Genomic DNA, 13,832 nt, shown 5'->3' with positions numbered 1-13,832 from the left:
TTTGCTCCGCTAGGACTGACAACGATGGGGAATGCATCCCCCTCCTTCTTGAAGGAGACTATGGGTAGAAAGCGTGGTAGTGCTAAGTACACTGTGCACAGTTCGAGCCGGTTGATATGGTGGTCCCGAAACTATGTGAGAGCCATATCCTTGGGCTTGTTCATCCAATAGATGCGCTCCCCAACCCTGGGGGGAGGCATCTGTTACCAGAGTCATACCTGTGGCGAGCGGGTCCAAGGAGGCCCCTCTGCCAGAGGTTAGCCAGAGACAACCACCAGGGCAGGGCTTCCTTCACTTGGTCCGAGATCGAAACCCACCTATCTAGTTCCCATAGGAGAGCTTGGCGTTATAACCAGCGTTATACCGGGCGGCTGCGTAGTGCAGCCTGGGGAACAACCCTTTGAACCGATGATCCGCATTAGTTCACAGAGGGACACTGAGGGAATGCTGACTAGGCATTAGGCTAGGCCGCTTAGCGCTAAGCAATACGCTTGAAATAGCTAAGCCAAGCTTACCTCTGTGTCAAAACTCCATGCCCAGGGACACCAACTGCGCGTTGGCTCGAGGCGATTTACTAACGAGCCCAACTGGTGAAGTAAATCCTGTGTTAGCCTGATGCGTTTGGCTATTACCCCTTGCCCGGGTTGTTGGTAACCAGTAGTCTGGGTACGGATTGAGGTGTACCAACATCTGGTGAAGCAGCAGCACTACCTGTTTCATCACTCTGGTGAACACGTAGGGTGCTGTGCCTAACCCGAACGGGGGGGCACCGAAATTCGAATACTAGGCCCAGCTGGGCGATTCGAAGGAGATGGCAACTCGCTAGGTGCATCGGTACGTGCAGGTAGGCCCCACTTAAGTCTAGCGGGGCTAGCCAGTCAAAACGGTGGATGGAGAGAAGAACCCTGTATGGTGTCTCCTTGTGGAACCGATCGAGGGGCACGTACTAATTCAGTCTGTCTAGGTCCAAAACTGGACGCCTGCCACTTGTAGATTTGGTACTACGAACACATTTGGGTAGAAGCCTGGGTAGAAACCCGCCTATCTAGTTCCCATAGGAGAGCTTGGCGTTATAACCAGCGTTATACTGGGCGGCTGCGTAGTGCGGCCTGGGGAACAACCCTTCGAACCGAGGTCATCATTCCGATGATCCGCATTAGTTCACGGAGGGACACTGAGGGAACGCTGACTAGGCATTAGGCTAGGCCGCTTAGCGCTAAGCAATACACTTGAAATAGCTAAGCCAAGCTTACCTCTGTGTCAAAACTCCATGCCCAGGGACACCAACTGCACGTTGGCTCGAGGCGATTTACTAACGAGCCCAACTGGTGAAGTAAATCCTGTGTTAGCCTGATGCGTTTGGCTATTGGCCTTGCCCGGGTTGTTGGTAACCAGTAGTCTGGGTACGGATTGAGGTGTACCAACATCTGGTGAAGCAGCAGCACTACCTGTTTCATCACTCTGGTAAACACGTAGGGCGCTGTGCCTAACCCGAACGGGGGGACACCGAAATTCGAATACTAGGCCCAGCTGGGCGATTCGAAGGAGATGGCAACTCGCTAGGTGCATCGGTACGTGCAGGTAGGCCCCGCTTAAGTCTAGCGGGGCTAGCCAGTCAAAACGGTGGATGGAGAGAAGAACCCTGTGTCTCCTTGTGGAACTGATCGAGGGGCACGTACTGATTCAGTCTGTCTAGGTCCAAAACTGGACGCCTGCCACTTGTAGATTTGGTACTACGAACACATTTGGGTAGAAGCCTGGACTTAGTTCCGACTGATGTACCCTGTGTATGGCGTCTTTCCCCAGCAAACTGCTACTTCCTGTCTGATTGCTTCCACCTTGCGGGAGTCCCCTGGCAGTGCCCAACAGGGGAGACACTGACAAGGGGAAATGGAGATTTCAGCGGTATGCCGTAAACGGATGTCACCACCTGGAAAGGTCCAGGTATCGGTCATCCGCCATCTCCAAACTGGACTACACCGGCGCAATCTGTGTACGACAGGGATGTGTGGCCATGTGTTCGGCAGTTGCGAGGGGGGGTGCTCCCTTCCCCCATGAGGTGAGTTCCCTAAGGCCTGAAGTAGTCACTAAGTTGTAACCTGGCCACTCACCGAACACGTGCCTGTCCCCCCCCCCGGTTGCAGAGGTGAGCATCAAACATGCTTCCCCTGCTGCCAGGTAGACGTCCACCCAGAGAGGGTGAGGAGCCACCACCTGGCTCTTACCTCCCTGGGGACGTGCCACTACCCTTCCCTCCCGTGGAAGGGTATAAGCGCTTGCCTCCTGGCTGACTCTGGCTAGCGGACGACGCCCTAGGGTGTTGTGTTTTCTGTGCTTGGGGTGCCCTCCGCTTGCCCATGGCAGGACCAACTGGCTAGCGGATTTGATCTGAACCCCCTGATTCATTGCACTCCGAAGCTCCGAGACTGTACCCACCATTCCCTGAACAAAGAGGGTAGAGGGTGTCCAGTCTGCATCACTGAGGTGGGGACATACCCCGGCTCAGCTTGTCGGCGAAAACACGTGCATCTAAGGCCGCGTCTCGTAGCACAGTAGTGGCCCTGGCCAAGCGAGCCAGGCAACACTAGGGGGTAGCCGCACGTAGATGTGCAGTGGCCCACCAGTAAAAATGTCGCCTGGTCTAGGAGGCTGGTGCGTTCTGCCTCCAAGGCCACCAGAGTGCTGGGCACACATAATAATGTGCTCAAGCAACTCTGCCCTCGGGGCTGGATGGGTTGTCCTCAATTGGCAAAGACACCCATGGAATGTGGCTATCCCACTTTGCCTGGTTTGCCAACTTTGTGGTACTGGGGTCTGGGGAAGGAGCCTTGGAATCCGGTTGGGGGCATTTTGGTCTCATCCCACGCTATGGGGTCTGATCCCGAAACCACAAAGACCGGGTAGCGCTTGGTCCAGTGGGAAGTGTTGCCTAATGTTATCCCCACCCGGGGGCCCTAAGCATTACATCCTCCGCGGCTGACCAACGCCGCCCATCAACACCATTTGCGTGCTATGTGCCCCACTCCGCACTCAGGCGGACAGGGAGAGACTTGCCGATGGAGTTGCTTTGGAACCCGACACCTGTGATCCCATAAGCGTTGAAGCAACCTTAGGTGGTCACTTTAGGATCAAGGGTGGGGGTATATACAGCGTATCACTGGGATCGATGATACTCTGCCTCACCCCAAAAGCGTGGCTCACCGAGTCAAACAAATGGAAGACTCTGAGGGACCGCCCGGAGTACCGGCTGCATCTCCTTTCACTTTAAATATGTGAGAGGGAGCGTGTTCGACTGTGCGTCTCATGACAGGGTCAGTTCCCTCTGGGGACGCCCGTGGGTCGGTAAGAAAGGAGTCAAAACCCACAGCGGGGACCGGACACAAGGAAAAATTCGTTACCGTTGTACCGTTACCGCGTGACGAACCCTAGCTGGCTGAAAGTAGGGGGGTCAACGTGTGCCCTGCCCTGAAAACCCTGCCCCGAGATCGGAGACTTGGCTGCCAGCACCCTGTTGGCATTCAGTGCCCGAGGATCCAGAGAAGGACCAGTACAATTAGCCGGAACCTCGGCCACCCCCCAAAATAGTGGGAGAGCCCTGCCTGGGAACGGGGGTTCCCCGGAATAGACGTGTTTGAATGCAAACATGCTTTCATGTCTCCTCCTGCTTGCCCACCGAGGGGACACAGTGGAGACAGCTCGCTCCGACTGCGTCTGATCTATCCAGCCTGCCAGGGACGCAATTGCCCCGACAGTCCTTCGACCAAAGCCCTCAACTCGGAGGCAAATCCGGCGCCGTGCGAGGAAGGGCCCACAAAGAGACCCGCAACGGGCCCCATAGGAGGAAAGCCTCCAGGCGCACAGCCTCGCTGCAGCTGGTAAAATCGGGTAAAACACCGCCTGAAAACACAGACTGTGCGGATGCCCTCCGATCAGCGGGGAAGACTGAGAAAAAATATTGGTACCTCCGCCGTTGGGCCTCTTACTCGGCACCCCGGTACATGAAGTACAGGTAGCCGAGCGTGAGGACATTCCACTCATGCAAAACACGCAACTCACTTTAACCGATTTGTTTACTGGACGCGCGACCTTGCTGTGACGCGGTCAGTCTAAGCGATTTGATGGCTCTGAAAGAAAAAACTCAGGCCTCAGAACTCCAGTGAAAAAAACACACTTCCACACAAAAACCCTGAAACCCGCACGTAGCTACGACAAAGTATCTCGGATGCGGGTTCTATGCTGGTAAATTCTGAATATAACCACTGCATGGTCGATTCGAAACACGAGGAGACCGGAAAGAAGCGAGCCCTGGTGCTGTCATTACATCTATATATTGCTAAATACATTGAAAATAAAAGACGACATGCATGAGGGAAACGAATTACAGTTGTAAAAGGTGCCGCCATGAGATCAACATGTGACTACGTAGTGGCGCCGGGTAAGATTTCTTTGTTGTAATGTGGAAAAGCATAACACACAAAGGGGAAAACGACACGAGGGTGGAAAGACAAGAAAAACTTATCCTACCAGCTAGAATGTCGGATGCCGCGGCTGCGGCGATGACCCACGCTAGAAACCCGGACAGGAAAAAGCAACAAAGCGAGGCAGAGCCGCTCAGAATCTTTCCCCGACGAGGCAGAGAGAATTGAAGAGTGATGGACGGTTACCTATGGCGTTGCCATGTGGCCTCGGTCACGTGGGTTCGTGACGTAATGGGTAAAAGAATCTTGAGGTCATGCGGCTTCCCCTGACCTAGATTCTATCTCTCCGTCACCGGCAGAATCGCAGATTAATGCCTACAGTTCAAAATAGTCATTTTGACTGACCGGAGTCTATAGTGGGTAATTGAACGTAGTGAATTTTGTGTCACATTCACCAGTCGAAATTAAACATCTATTAACATAACCACATAATGCCGACTGTCTATGCTGCCTAAAAGGTATTCGTCCAACGTGGCGCTCGAATCCACGACGCTTGGATTAAGAGTCCCATGCTCTACCGACTGAGCTAGCCGGGCTGCTGACAGTTGTTTTTTTTAGCGCATCATTTAGCTGCTATGAGCAAATTTTCGACGATGCTTCGAAACGAGTGAGGACGACAGCAGGAATGAGCTAAACACAAAGGAATTTCAAAATTACAACAATAAAATGTGCATTCGTTTTTACTATTCCAGTTGCTCTAATCATTCTCACTATGCACGATTTTAGTTGAAGGAAACGTCGCTTAAAGAAACATCCACATTGACACAAAAGAGAATTGCCACCCAACTGTCAATTTCTCCGTTTTGCTAGTATCAGTTTTGTGCACAAATTCACCTCGCTCCTGTGACTTGGTCATTCGAGACAATTATTGTTATTCATCCAACATCGTGAGTAAGAACTCATTTCACTCGATATTGTGTTACATTCACTTGTCGAATTTAACATCTATTAACGAAACCATATAATGACGACTGTCTATGCTGCCTAAAAGTTATTCTCCCAACGTTGAGCTCGAATCCACGACCCTGGGATTAAGAGTCTCATGTTCTACCGACTGAGCTAGCCGGGCTGCTGACGGTTGTTTTCTTAGCGCATCATTTAGCTACTATGAGTAAATTTGCGACGATGCTACGAAACGAGTGACGACGACAGCAGGGATGAGCTAAAAGCAAAGGAATTCTAAAATTACAACAATAAAATGTGCCTTCATTTTTACTATTCCAGTTGCTCTAGTCAAATTCAATATGCACGATTTTAGCTGAAGGAAACGTCGCTCCAAGAAACAGACACATTAACACAGAGATAAGAATTACCAACCAACAGTCAACCTCCCCGTTTTGCGAGTCTCAATACCGTAAACAAATTAACATTCCTCCTGTGATTTGGTCATTGAAAACAATTATTTTTATTCATCCAACATCGTGAGTAAGAACTCATTCCACTCGATTTTGTGTCACATTCACCAGTCGAAAGTCAACATCTATTAACGTAACCACGCAATACCGACTGTCTATGCTGCCTAAAAGGTATTCGCCCAACGTGGCGCTCGAATCCACGACACTTGGATTAAGAGTCCCATGCTCTACCGACTGAGCTAGCCAGACTGCTGACGGTTGTTTTTTTAGCGCATCAATTACTGACTTTGAATAAATTGCAAAGTTGCTTCGAAACGAGTGTGGACGATTTCGTGATGAGCAAAACATAAAGGAATTCAAAATTACAGCAATAAAATTTGCTTTCATTTTCACACTTCCAGTAACTGTTGCTCTAATCATACTCACTATGCACGATTTTAGTTGAAGGAAACGTCGCTCCAAGAAACAAACACATTAACACAGAGATAAGAATTACCAACCAACAGTCAACCTCCCCGTTTTGCGAGTCTCAATACCGTAAACAAATTAACATCCCTCCTGTGATTTGGTCATTGAAGACAATTATTTTTATTCATCCAACATCGTGAGTAAGAACTCATTCCACTCGATTTTGTGTCACATTCATCCGTAGAAATTAAACATCTATTAACGTAACCACATAATGCCGACTGTCTTTGCTGCCTAAAAGTTATTCGCCCAACGCGGGGCTCGAACCTACGACCCAGGGATTAAGAGTCCCATGCTCTACCGACTGAGCTAGCCGGGCTGCTGACAGTCGTTTTTTAGCGCATCAATTACTGACTTTGAATAAATTGCAACGATGCTCCGAAACGAGTGAAGACGACAGCAGGGATGAGCTAAACACAAAGGAATTCCAAAATTACAACAATAAAATGTGCCTTTATTTTTACTATTCCAGTTGGTCTAGTCATACACACTATGCACGATTTTAGTTGAAGGAAACGTCGCTCCAAGAAACAGACACATAGACACAGAGAGGACAATTGCCACCCAACAGTCAATTTCTCCGTTTCGCGAGTATCAATATCGTGCACAAATTCACCTCGCTCCTATGACTTGATCATTAGATAGAGGGACTGTGCGTAAACAAATTAACATGGCTCCTATGATTTGGTCATTGAAGACAATTATTGTTATTCATCCAACATCGTGAGTAAGAACTCATTCCACTCGATTTTGTGTCACATTCACCAGTCGAAATTCAACATCTATTAACGTAACCACATAATGCCGACTGTCTATGCTGCCTAAAACGTATTCGCCCAACGTGGCGCTCGAATCCACGACCCTGGGATTAAGAGTCCCATGCTCTACCGACTGAGCTAGCCGGGCTGCTGACGTGTTTTTTTTAGCGCAGCATTTAGCTACGATGTGTAAATTTGCGACGATGCTACAAAACGCGTGAGGACGATAGCAGGAATGAGCTAAACACAAAGGAATTCCAAAATTACAACATATGCCTTCGTTTTTACTATTCCAGTTGCTCTAGTCATACTCACTATGCACGATTTTAGTTGAAGGAAACGTCGCTCCAAGAAACAGACACATTAACACAGAGATAAGAATTACCAACAAACAGTCAACCTCCCCGTTTTGCGAGTCTCAATACCGTAAACAAATTAACAACGTTCCTGTGGTTTGGTAATTGAAGACAATTATTTTTATTCATCCAACATTGTGAGTAAGAACTCATTTCACTCGATATTGTGTTACATTCACCAGTCGAAATTCAACATCTATTAACGTAACCATATAATGACAACTGTCTATGCTGCCTAAAAGTTATCTGCCCAACGTGGGGCTCGAACCCACGACCCTGGGATTAAGAGTCCCATGCTCTACCGACTGAGCTAGCCGGGCTGCTGACGGTTGTTTTTGAAACAGAGAGGAGAATTGCCAACCAAAAGTCATTTTCTCCGTTTTGCGAGTATCAATATCGTGCACAAATTAATCGATACGGCTTTGAAGTAATTTATTTTCGACCACTCGGCGCCATGTACATTCTTTATTTCGCTTGGGGAGCGTACGCCAAATATACAATGAGATCATTATTGTGAATTAATTGGTTAAACTCCAGACTTGAATTGTCTCTATGAGAAGTAACTCTGTGTGACCTTTCCAAAGCTTGGTCGAGAACACAGTTGAAATCGCCTATAATAATGTTAATCATGTTGCCTTCAATAAATGTAGGAATATGTCTAAAAATATGACAACGCTCACTGCTGTCTCATGGACCGTAAATGTTAATAATATTGACCAGTTTGTCGTCAATCTCCAATACAGCCTGAATTAGTCGGCCAGGGAACTGATTGCTTGTATTGGTTTTAATAATATTTATACCTGCCTTTTTAGACACCCCTCATACCACGGTTTTGTTGGTATTCATAATTGGCAGTGATTACATCACGATCCCACATATGATCAACAGTCTGGACAGAAGAATCTTTCAAGAAGGTTTCTTGAAGGCACAGGATATCAACTTTATGCAAATTTGAAAAGAGGATAGTATTGTTCAACTTGTCATGGTTACGTAACCATTAACATTAATTGAGGCGAGAATAACCATGACACTCAGAGAAAAGACAGAATACATTAATACTAACATTTTGAGACATGAGTTACAGAATTACCATGTGTATTATTGTCCAATAGTTATTTGCTTCTTTTTGGTGTAAAGCTTCTGTGCGACTGTAAAGTATTGGGTTTTGGTACAATTCCTTTCCGTCGATGAGTCACATCTTTAAATTTTTCGTCACTTGTGTCGTTATCCGTCGATCGATGTTTAGTGGTTGTGTTTGTTTGTTCCTAGTTTAATGTCTATTTGGTCATCGACTTCAATATCAGTGCTAGAACGGTGCGGTGCGGTGTCGGTTTCTTGTTCGGGAATCACTGCGTAATTGCTGTAGTTTTCGGAATTGCTAGCCTGGTCTTGTTGGTGTATTTGTTGTTTAAGTGAGATGTCCGTTGCCGGTATTTCAGTTTGACGTTCACTTAAGCATTCCACTGTCTTATTTGACCCATCCTCACTGTCGGTTTCGAAATACTGCTGTGGACAACCAGGAGAAATATGTCCACATAAATAGCATCGGCGCATTTCACAGCTACGTTCAGTATGGGGGCATGGCCACACATACTAAATATTTTGCATCTATATGAGGGGTACTGGTGAATAATGTGTGAATCACTCAGGCAATTGTTGCACACTTTTGTTTGGTCATTATGTAACAACTTAATGTACTAGTATTGACCATTTTCCTCAAGTTTCACTACATATGGAAGAGATTTGACACCATGAGGTAATTTGATTCTCACAAAACGCGTTCCGTTTTGGATACCCGGAAATTCTTTGTAATGTTTTCTGATAATGGCGCTACGAAGAATACAACCAAATTGTAGAAGCTTGTCTTCAAGCACCGCATCGTCAACAAACGATCGCACATTGAAGAAAGAAACGGTCACAAATGATCGGTTGAGTCCCCGAACTTCATAACCAGATCCTTCAATATCAATTCCTTTTTTCAATATTAAAACAACATGTTCATTTTCACGTAATGTTACTTGCCACAGTCCATTTACGATCATACATGAAATAACAGAGTTAACGTCATCAGTTGCTTCGTGATGCGCGTAATTGGTCATTCACGATGGTAACCGTATTATTCTTAGTCGGAATTGCCGTCGTCTTCATATTAACTGGACTACGATGACTGCCACAAATGGCGGCCATATTGTCTTTGTTCCCAGCCTGAACAGAAAATCTGTCAAGGCTAGAAACTCGCTAAATAGTAGAGATACTACAAAAATACCCGGTAGATATAGTAGAAAAGAATCCAAGAAATAGTAAATGAGCAAAACACGGGATAAGATAGGGCCTTTTTATAATACAATTATTGCATCCATCCAACACCGTGATTAAGAACTCATTTCACTCGATTTTGTGTCACATTCACCCGTCGAAATACAACATCTATTAACGTAACTCACATAATGCCGACTGTCTATGCTGCATAAAAGTTATTCGCCCAACGTGGGGCTCGAACCCACGACAATGGGATTAAGAGTCCCATGCTCTATTATGCATCAATTAGCGACTTTGAATAAGTTTGCGACCATGCTACGAGACGAGTGTGGACGAGTAAGAACTCATTTCACTCGTTTTGTGTTACATTCACCCGTCGAAATTCAACATATATTAACGTAACAACATAATGCCGACTGTCTATGCTGCCTAAAAGTTATTCGCCCAACGTGGGGCTCGAACCCACGACCCTGATACTAAAAGATTGTACACGACTCCGTGTTTGAGCTAAATACAAAAACAAATACTTCGGAATTTCAACAAAACAATTTGCTTGCATTCCATAACTGTAATCATACTCACCGTGCATGATCTCAGTTGGAGGAAACCTCGCTCCAAGTACCACACACATATACACACGGAGGAGTTTAGCCAACCAACAAACAAACAAACAAACTCTCGTGTTACGGAGTCCTATTATCGTGGCCATAGTATAATTTCTCATCTGAATCGGACTAACTATGCCACTTAATTGGGCACCTTCCAGTTAAGCCTAATCTCACAACAAAATTACTTTCTGGATTAAAATAACAATGGATAAAAAAAGATCGATTAACATTGTAAACAACATAAACAATAGTGTCCCATGATTCTTTGGTGCAATCCATGGGATTGAGTGGTTCCCCTTTAATAGTTGTTTCCCGCAGCGTGGGATTGAACTATTCTTGCTGTCACATGTATTGGAAATAAAAATTGGGGGGGGGGGTGATAGTAGAAATCTGAACAATTATTTGTTCACATTATTCCGCTATCGAATACGTGCATGAATAAAATGTCATGGGTGTTATCGATTAAAAAAATCCCCTTCTCATAAATAAACACTTAAATGATATTTTCCAAATAACTTGTGACCAAAGGATCCTCTCTGTTCAGGGGTTTCCAAATTGAAATCTTAAGGGCTAGAATTGTTTTTTGGGAAAAATATTAATAAGCATATTATCGATCGGCGTTAACCTCGATGGTGTGTTGGGAAAATATTCTGCGTTTATCGACTTGTATGACATTTGGCGTCGCACGTTTGTGTTACGCAGGTCTATGGGAGGAACCATAGCTCTTCTGTGTCGAAAAAAAATCCTAGTATCTGAAAACAACAAACTACAACTACCGTGGATAGTTCGTCGACATACAAAACACACTCTCTCTTCCTCTTTCCTTTACTGTTTGGATCATTCTAGCCGTAACTAGGTAAAATATGTTGTACGTCAGTACACATATAGATCCCTTATTCCAATGTATAATTTTGATTAATATAATGACTCACCATTACAGAATATAGCGCCTCCAGACTGCACGTCGTAAAGTGTCTGTATACTAAAATAGTTCTTGACACTAATTTTGGGACCATACTGTAGTATGACGATTTGTATGCGTTTGTCAGGTAACTTATTCAATTCAATTTCATCTGTCTGACTATTACATGTACAAGTATTTTAGTTATTGTATGCTGCCCCCAACGGTTTCGCATGATGATGAGGGCGGAGACCGAGTCCAGATGTAACCATATCGATAATATAGATGGGAGCACGACTCTTAGTACAGAATAAAAGTATTCCAAACCTTTTAGTTTTGACACTTTGAGTGCCAGAGCACAGCTTTTGAAATAATTAACATAACAAAATCTATAACCAATGGGAAAGTATGACCATTTGGTACAAAATTATCAAAATTAAATTTTGGAAAAACACATAAAATTACAAAAGTGGGGAACCAAATTTTGGTGCGGATAAATCATGGCACTTAAAAGGTCAAATCGCGGTGGTCGTCGCGCAGCGCGTGTTCGAATTTCATGTAAATATACAATGTATTTTACATGCGTTGTATACGTCGCTGTGAGTCCCATATCGAACAGGACGCGGCACGACAACTGCCGCCCTTTAAGCACTCATACTAGTATGTTTTAATTTATTCATGTATGTGATCACAGTGATGGTTTTAAAATATCAAATATGTATCACTTGACTCTTTGAAATATAATTTATAGACCCCTTGTTATTTTGACTGTATCTTTTCAATCCCTTCTAGAAAGCATTTAATTCCATAATTGTGGTTACCAGAAATTCCTAAGTGGGTCTTTTTAAAGATTTTCATCAAAAATTATCTCCCTCTACTACACTGACAGACAATAATTGATTCTGTTAAATTCAGATTCAGATTCGTGAATTCCTGATTTCTGATTCACAAGTTTTACCTAATGTATTCGAACCTAACTAAATGAAACAGAAACTCAGTTTGCACTATACAACAAAAATACAGAGCTGTCACTAAGAAACCAAAAACACTTAGGACAACTGAGACTAAGAATTTGTGTTACAGAAAATATTCACAACAAGTATACAGCATGTCTTATAATCATGAATTCAAAATTATTATTACATATTATGCACTGTTTAAATTAATAACTTTTTATTTCGAAAAAGATATTTTTTTTCAGATCTTTTTCAAGATTTTCATCCAAAATTACCTCTCCCTACTGCACTGACAGCGCAACTGAGCATGCTCAGAATAAATACTTAGCTTAGATTGTAATAATGCAATTGTTTTTAGTGATGTCATGACAATGGTCATGATCTTGATCTGAATCAGTAACAGATGGGTCGTACTACTACCAATCTCAGTGGGAAATCATTATGTTGAGGGGTGTGGGGGCTACATTTTGATGGGAATTATAGTGGTGATAATGGAAAAAACCTGGTAATATACAAAGACCTGAATTAACAAAGAAGTCAAGTTGTTATTAAATTTACATCAAGGTTTACTCAAATTTATGAATGCAGTTTCTTGAGCATGTACGAGACATATTTTGGTTGCATTTGTGTACTCTGAGATTTTGGACCCGGGTCAGTGAAAGTTTTCAGTTATCAGATTCAGGGAAATCACTTTATGAGGAGTTGCACCCACATAGAGTGCATATTAATTCAATTGTTTGCAGATGTTCCATGTATTATTTTAACATGAGTATTTTATAATTAAATAACGGGGACTGTGACATTTGTGTCTTGTTACTTTTAGTATTGATACGAAATTTGTTCAAAATCCAAATCGCCAGCGATAAAGCACGTGCGGGAGGGGGAACGGTAAACTTGTTGAGAAATAATTAAGAAGTATGGCAATGAGATATTGGGACTATATGGCGGGAATTGTATCGACTGTTTTATTTTAAAATTATCAAATAAATTTTGAAAAAAAACACATACAAATTAGAAAAGTAGGGCACCAAATTTTGGCGCGGATAAATCATGGCACTCGTACCTGTATGTTTTCATTGTATATTCATGTATGTAATCACAATGATGGGTCACGCATAATTAGTCTGTACCTGGACATTTTCAGCGGACTGGAGGGAAAGGGGGCTGCATGTTGAGCATGTTTTGTCTAAAACTAGGGGAGAGGCGGGCAACATGTTTGGTATTTTGTGTCTCAGACTAGAGGGCGCTTATACCATTGTGAGATGTTAACTCATCAGAAGGGAAGTCATTTCAAATAACTGCTTACTAACAAAGACGCAAACAAACGAGACAAACTAGTAGTACATAGTGAGAACAATAGCGTCATGCCTACCTTATGGTTTTCAAGTTCGCGATCATCCCAACAACGGACAACACTGGCATTCTACCAACAATGAACTACTGTAACAGCGAAACCCAAAACTACAGACCTGCAACTACACTTTTATCTCGTCTGCACATTTAGTATTATTAATTTATCAAATCAAATTATTAATAATATCAGAGTATATAATACTTTATTGGGTTGTATTCGAAAAGTTTGTCAGAGAGCAGTCACGTTACATTTCTGTCATCCGTTGTGAATATAGTAGAAACTCTTTCACTACGTCACTGAAGGGTCAATTGTATACGACCAAGGGGAGCACCGGTTATT

The 13,832-nt window shown here is 44.1% G+C and overlaps 1 non-coding gene across 1 annotated transcript; it reads right to left on the bottom strand.

Annotated features, from left to right (window-relative positions):
• Nucleotides 1-7,662: 7,662 nt before the first annotated feature.
• TRNAK-CUU (transfer RNA lysine (anticodon CUU)) lies at nt 7,663-7,735 on the bottom strand. Its single transcript has one exon. It is a non-coding gene; the product is annotated as a tRNA-Lys (tRNA).
• Nucleotides 7,736-13,832: the final 6,097 nt, after the last annotated feature.

Source organism: Saccoglossus kowalevskii, chromosome 9 (assembly GCF_978046115.1).
Source record: "Saccoglossus kowalevskii chromosome 9, keSacKowa6.1, whole genome shotgun sequence".
NCBI classification, from domain to species: Eukaryota; Metazoa; Hemichordata; class Enteropneusta; family Harrimaniidae; genus Saccoglossus; species Saccoglossus kowalevskii.
Note: the sequence above shows the minus strand (reverse complement) of the source record. Positions and strands in the feature narration are given on the sequence as shown.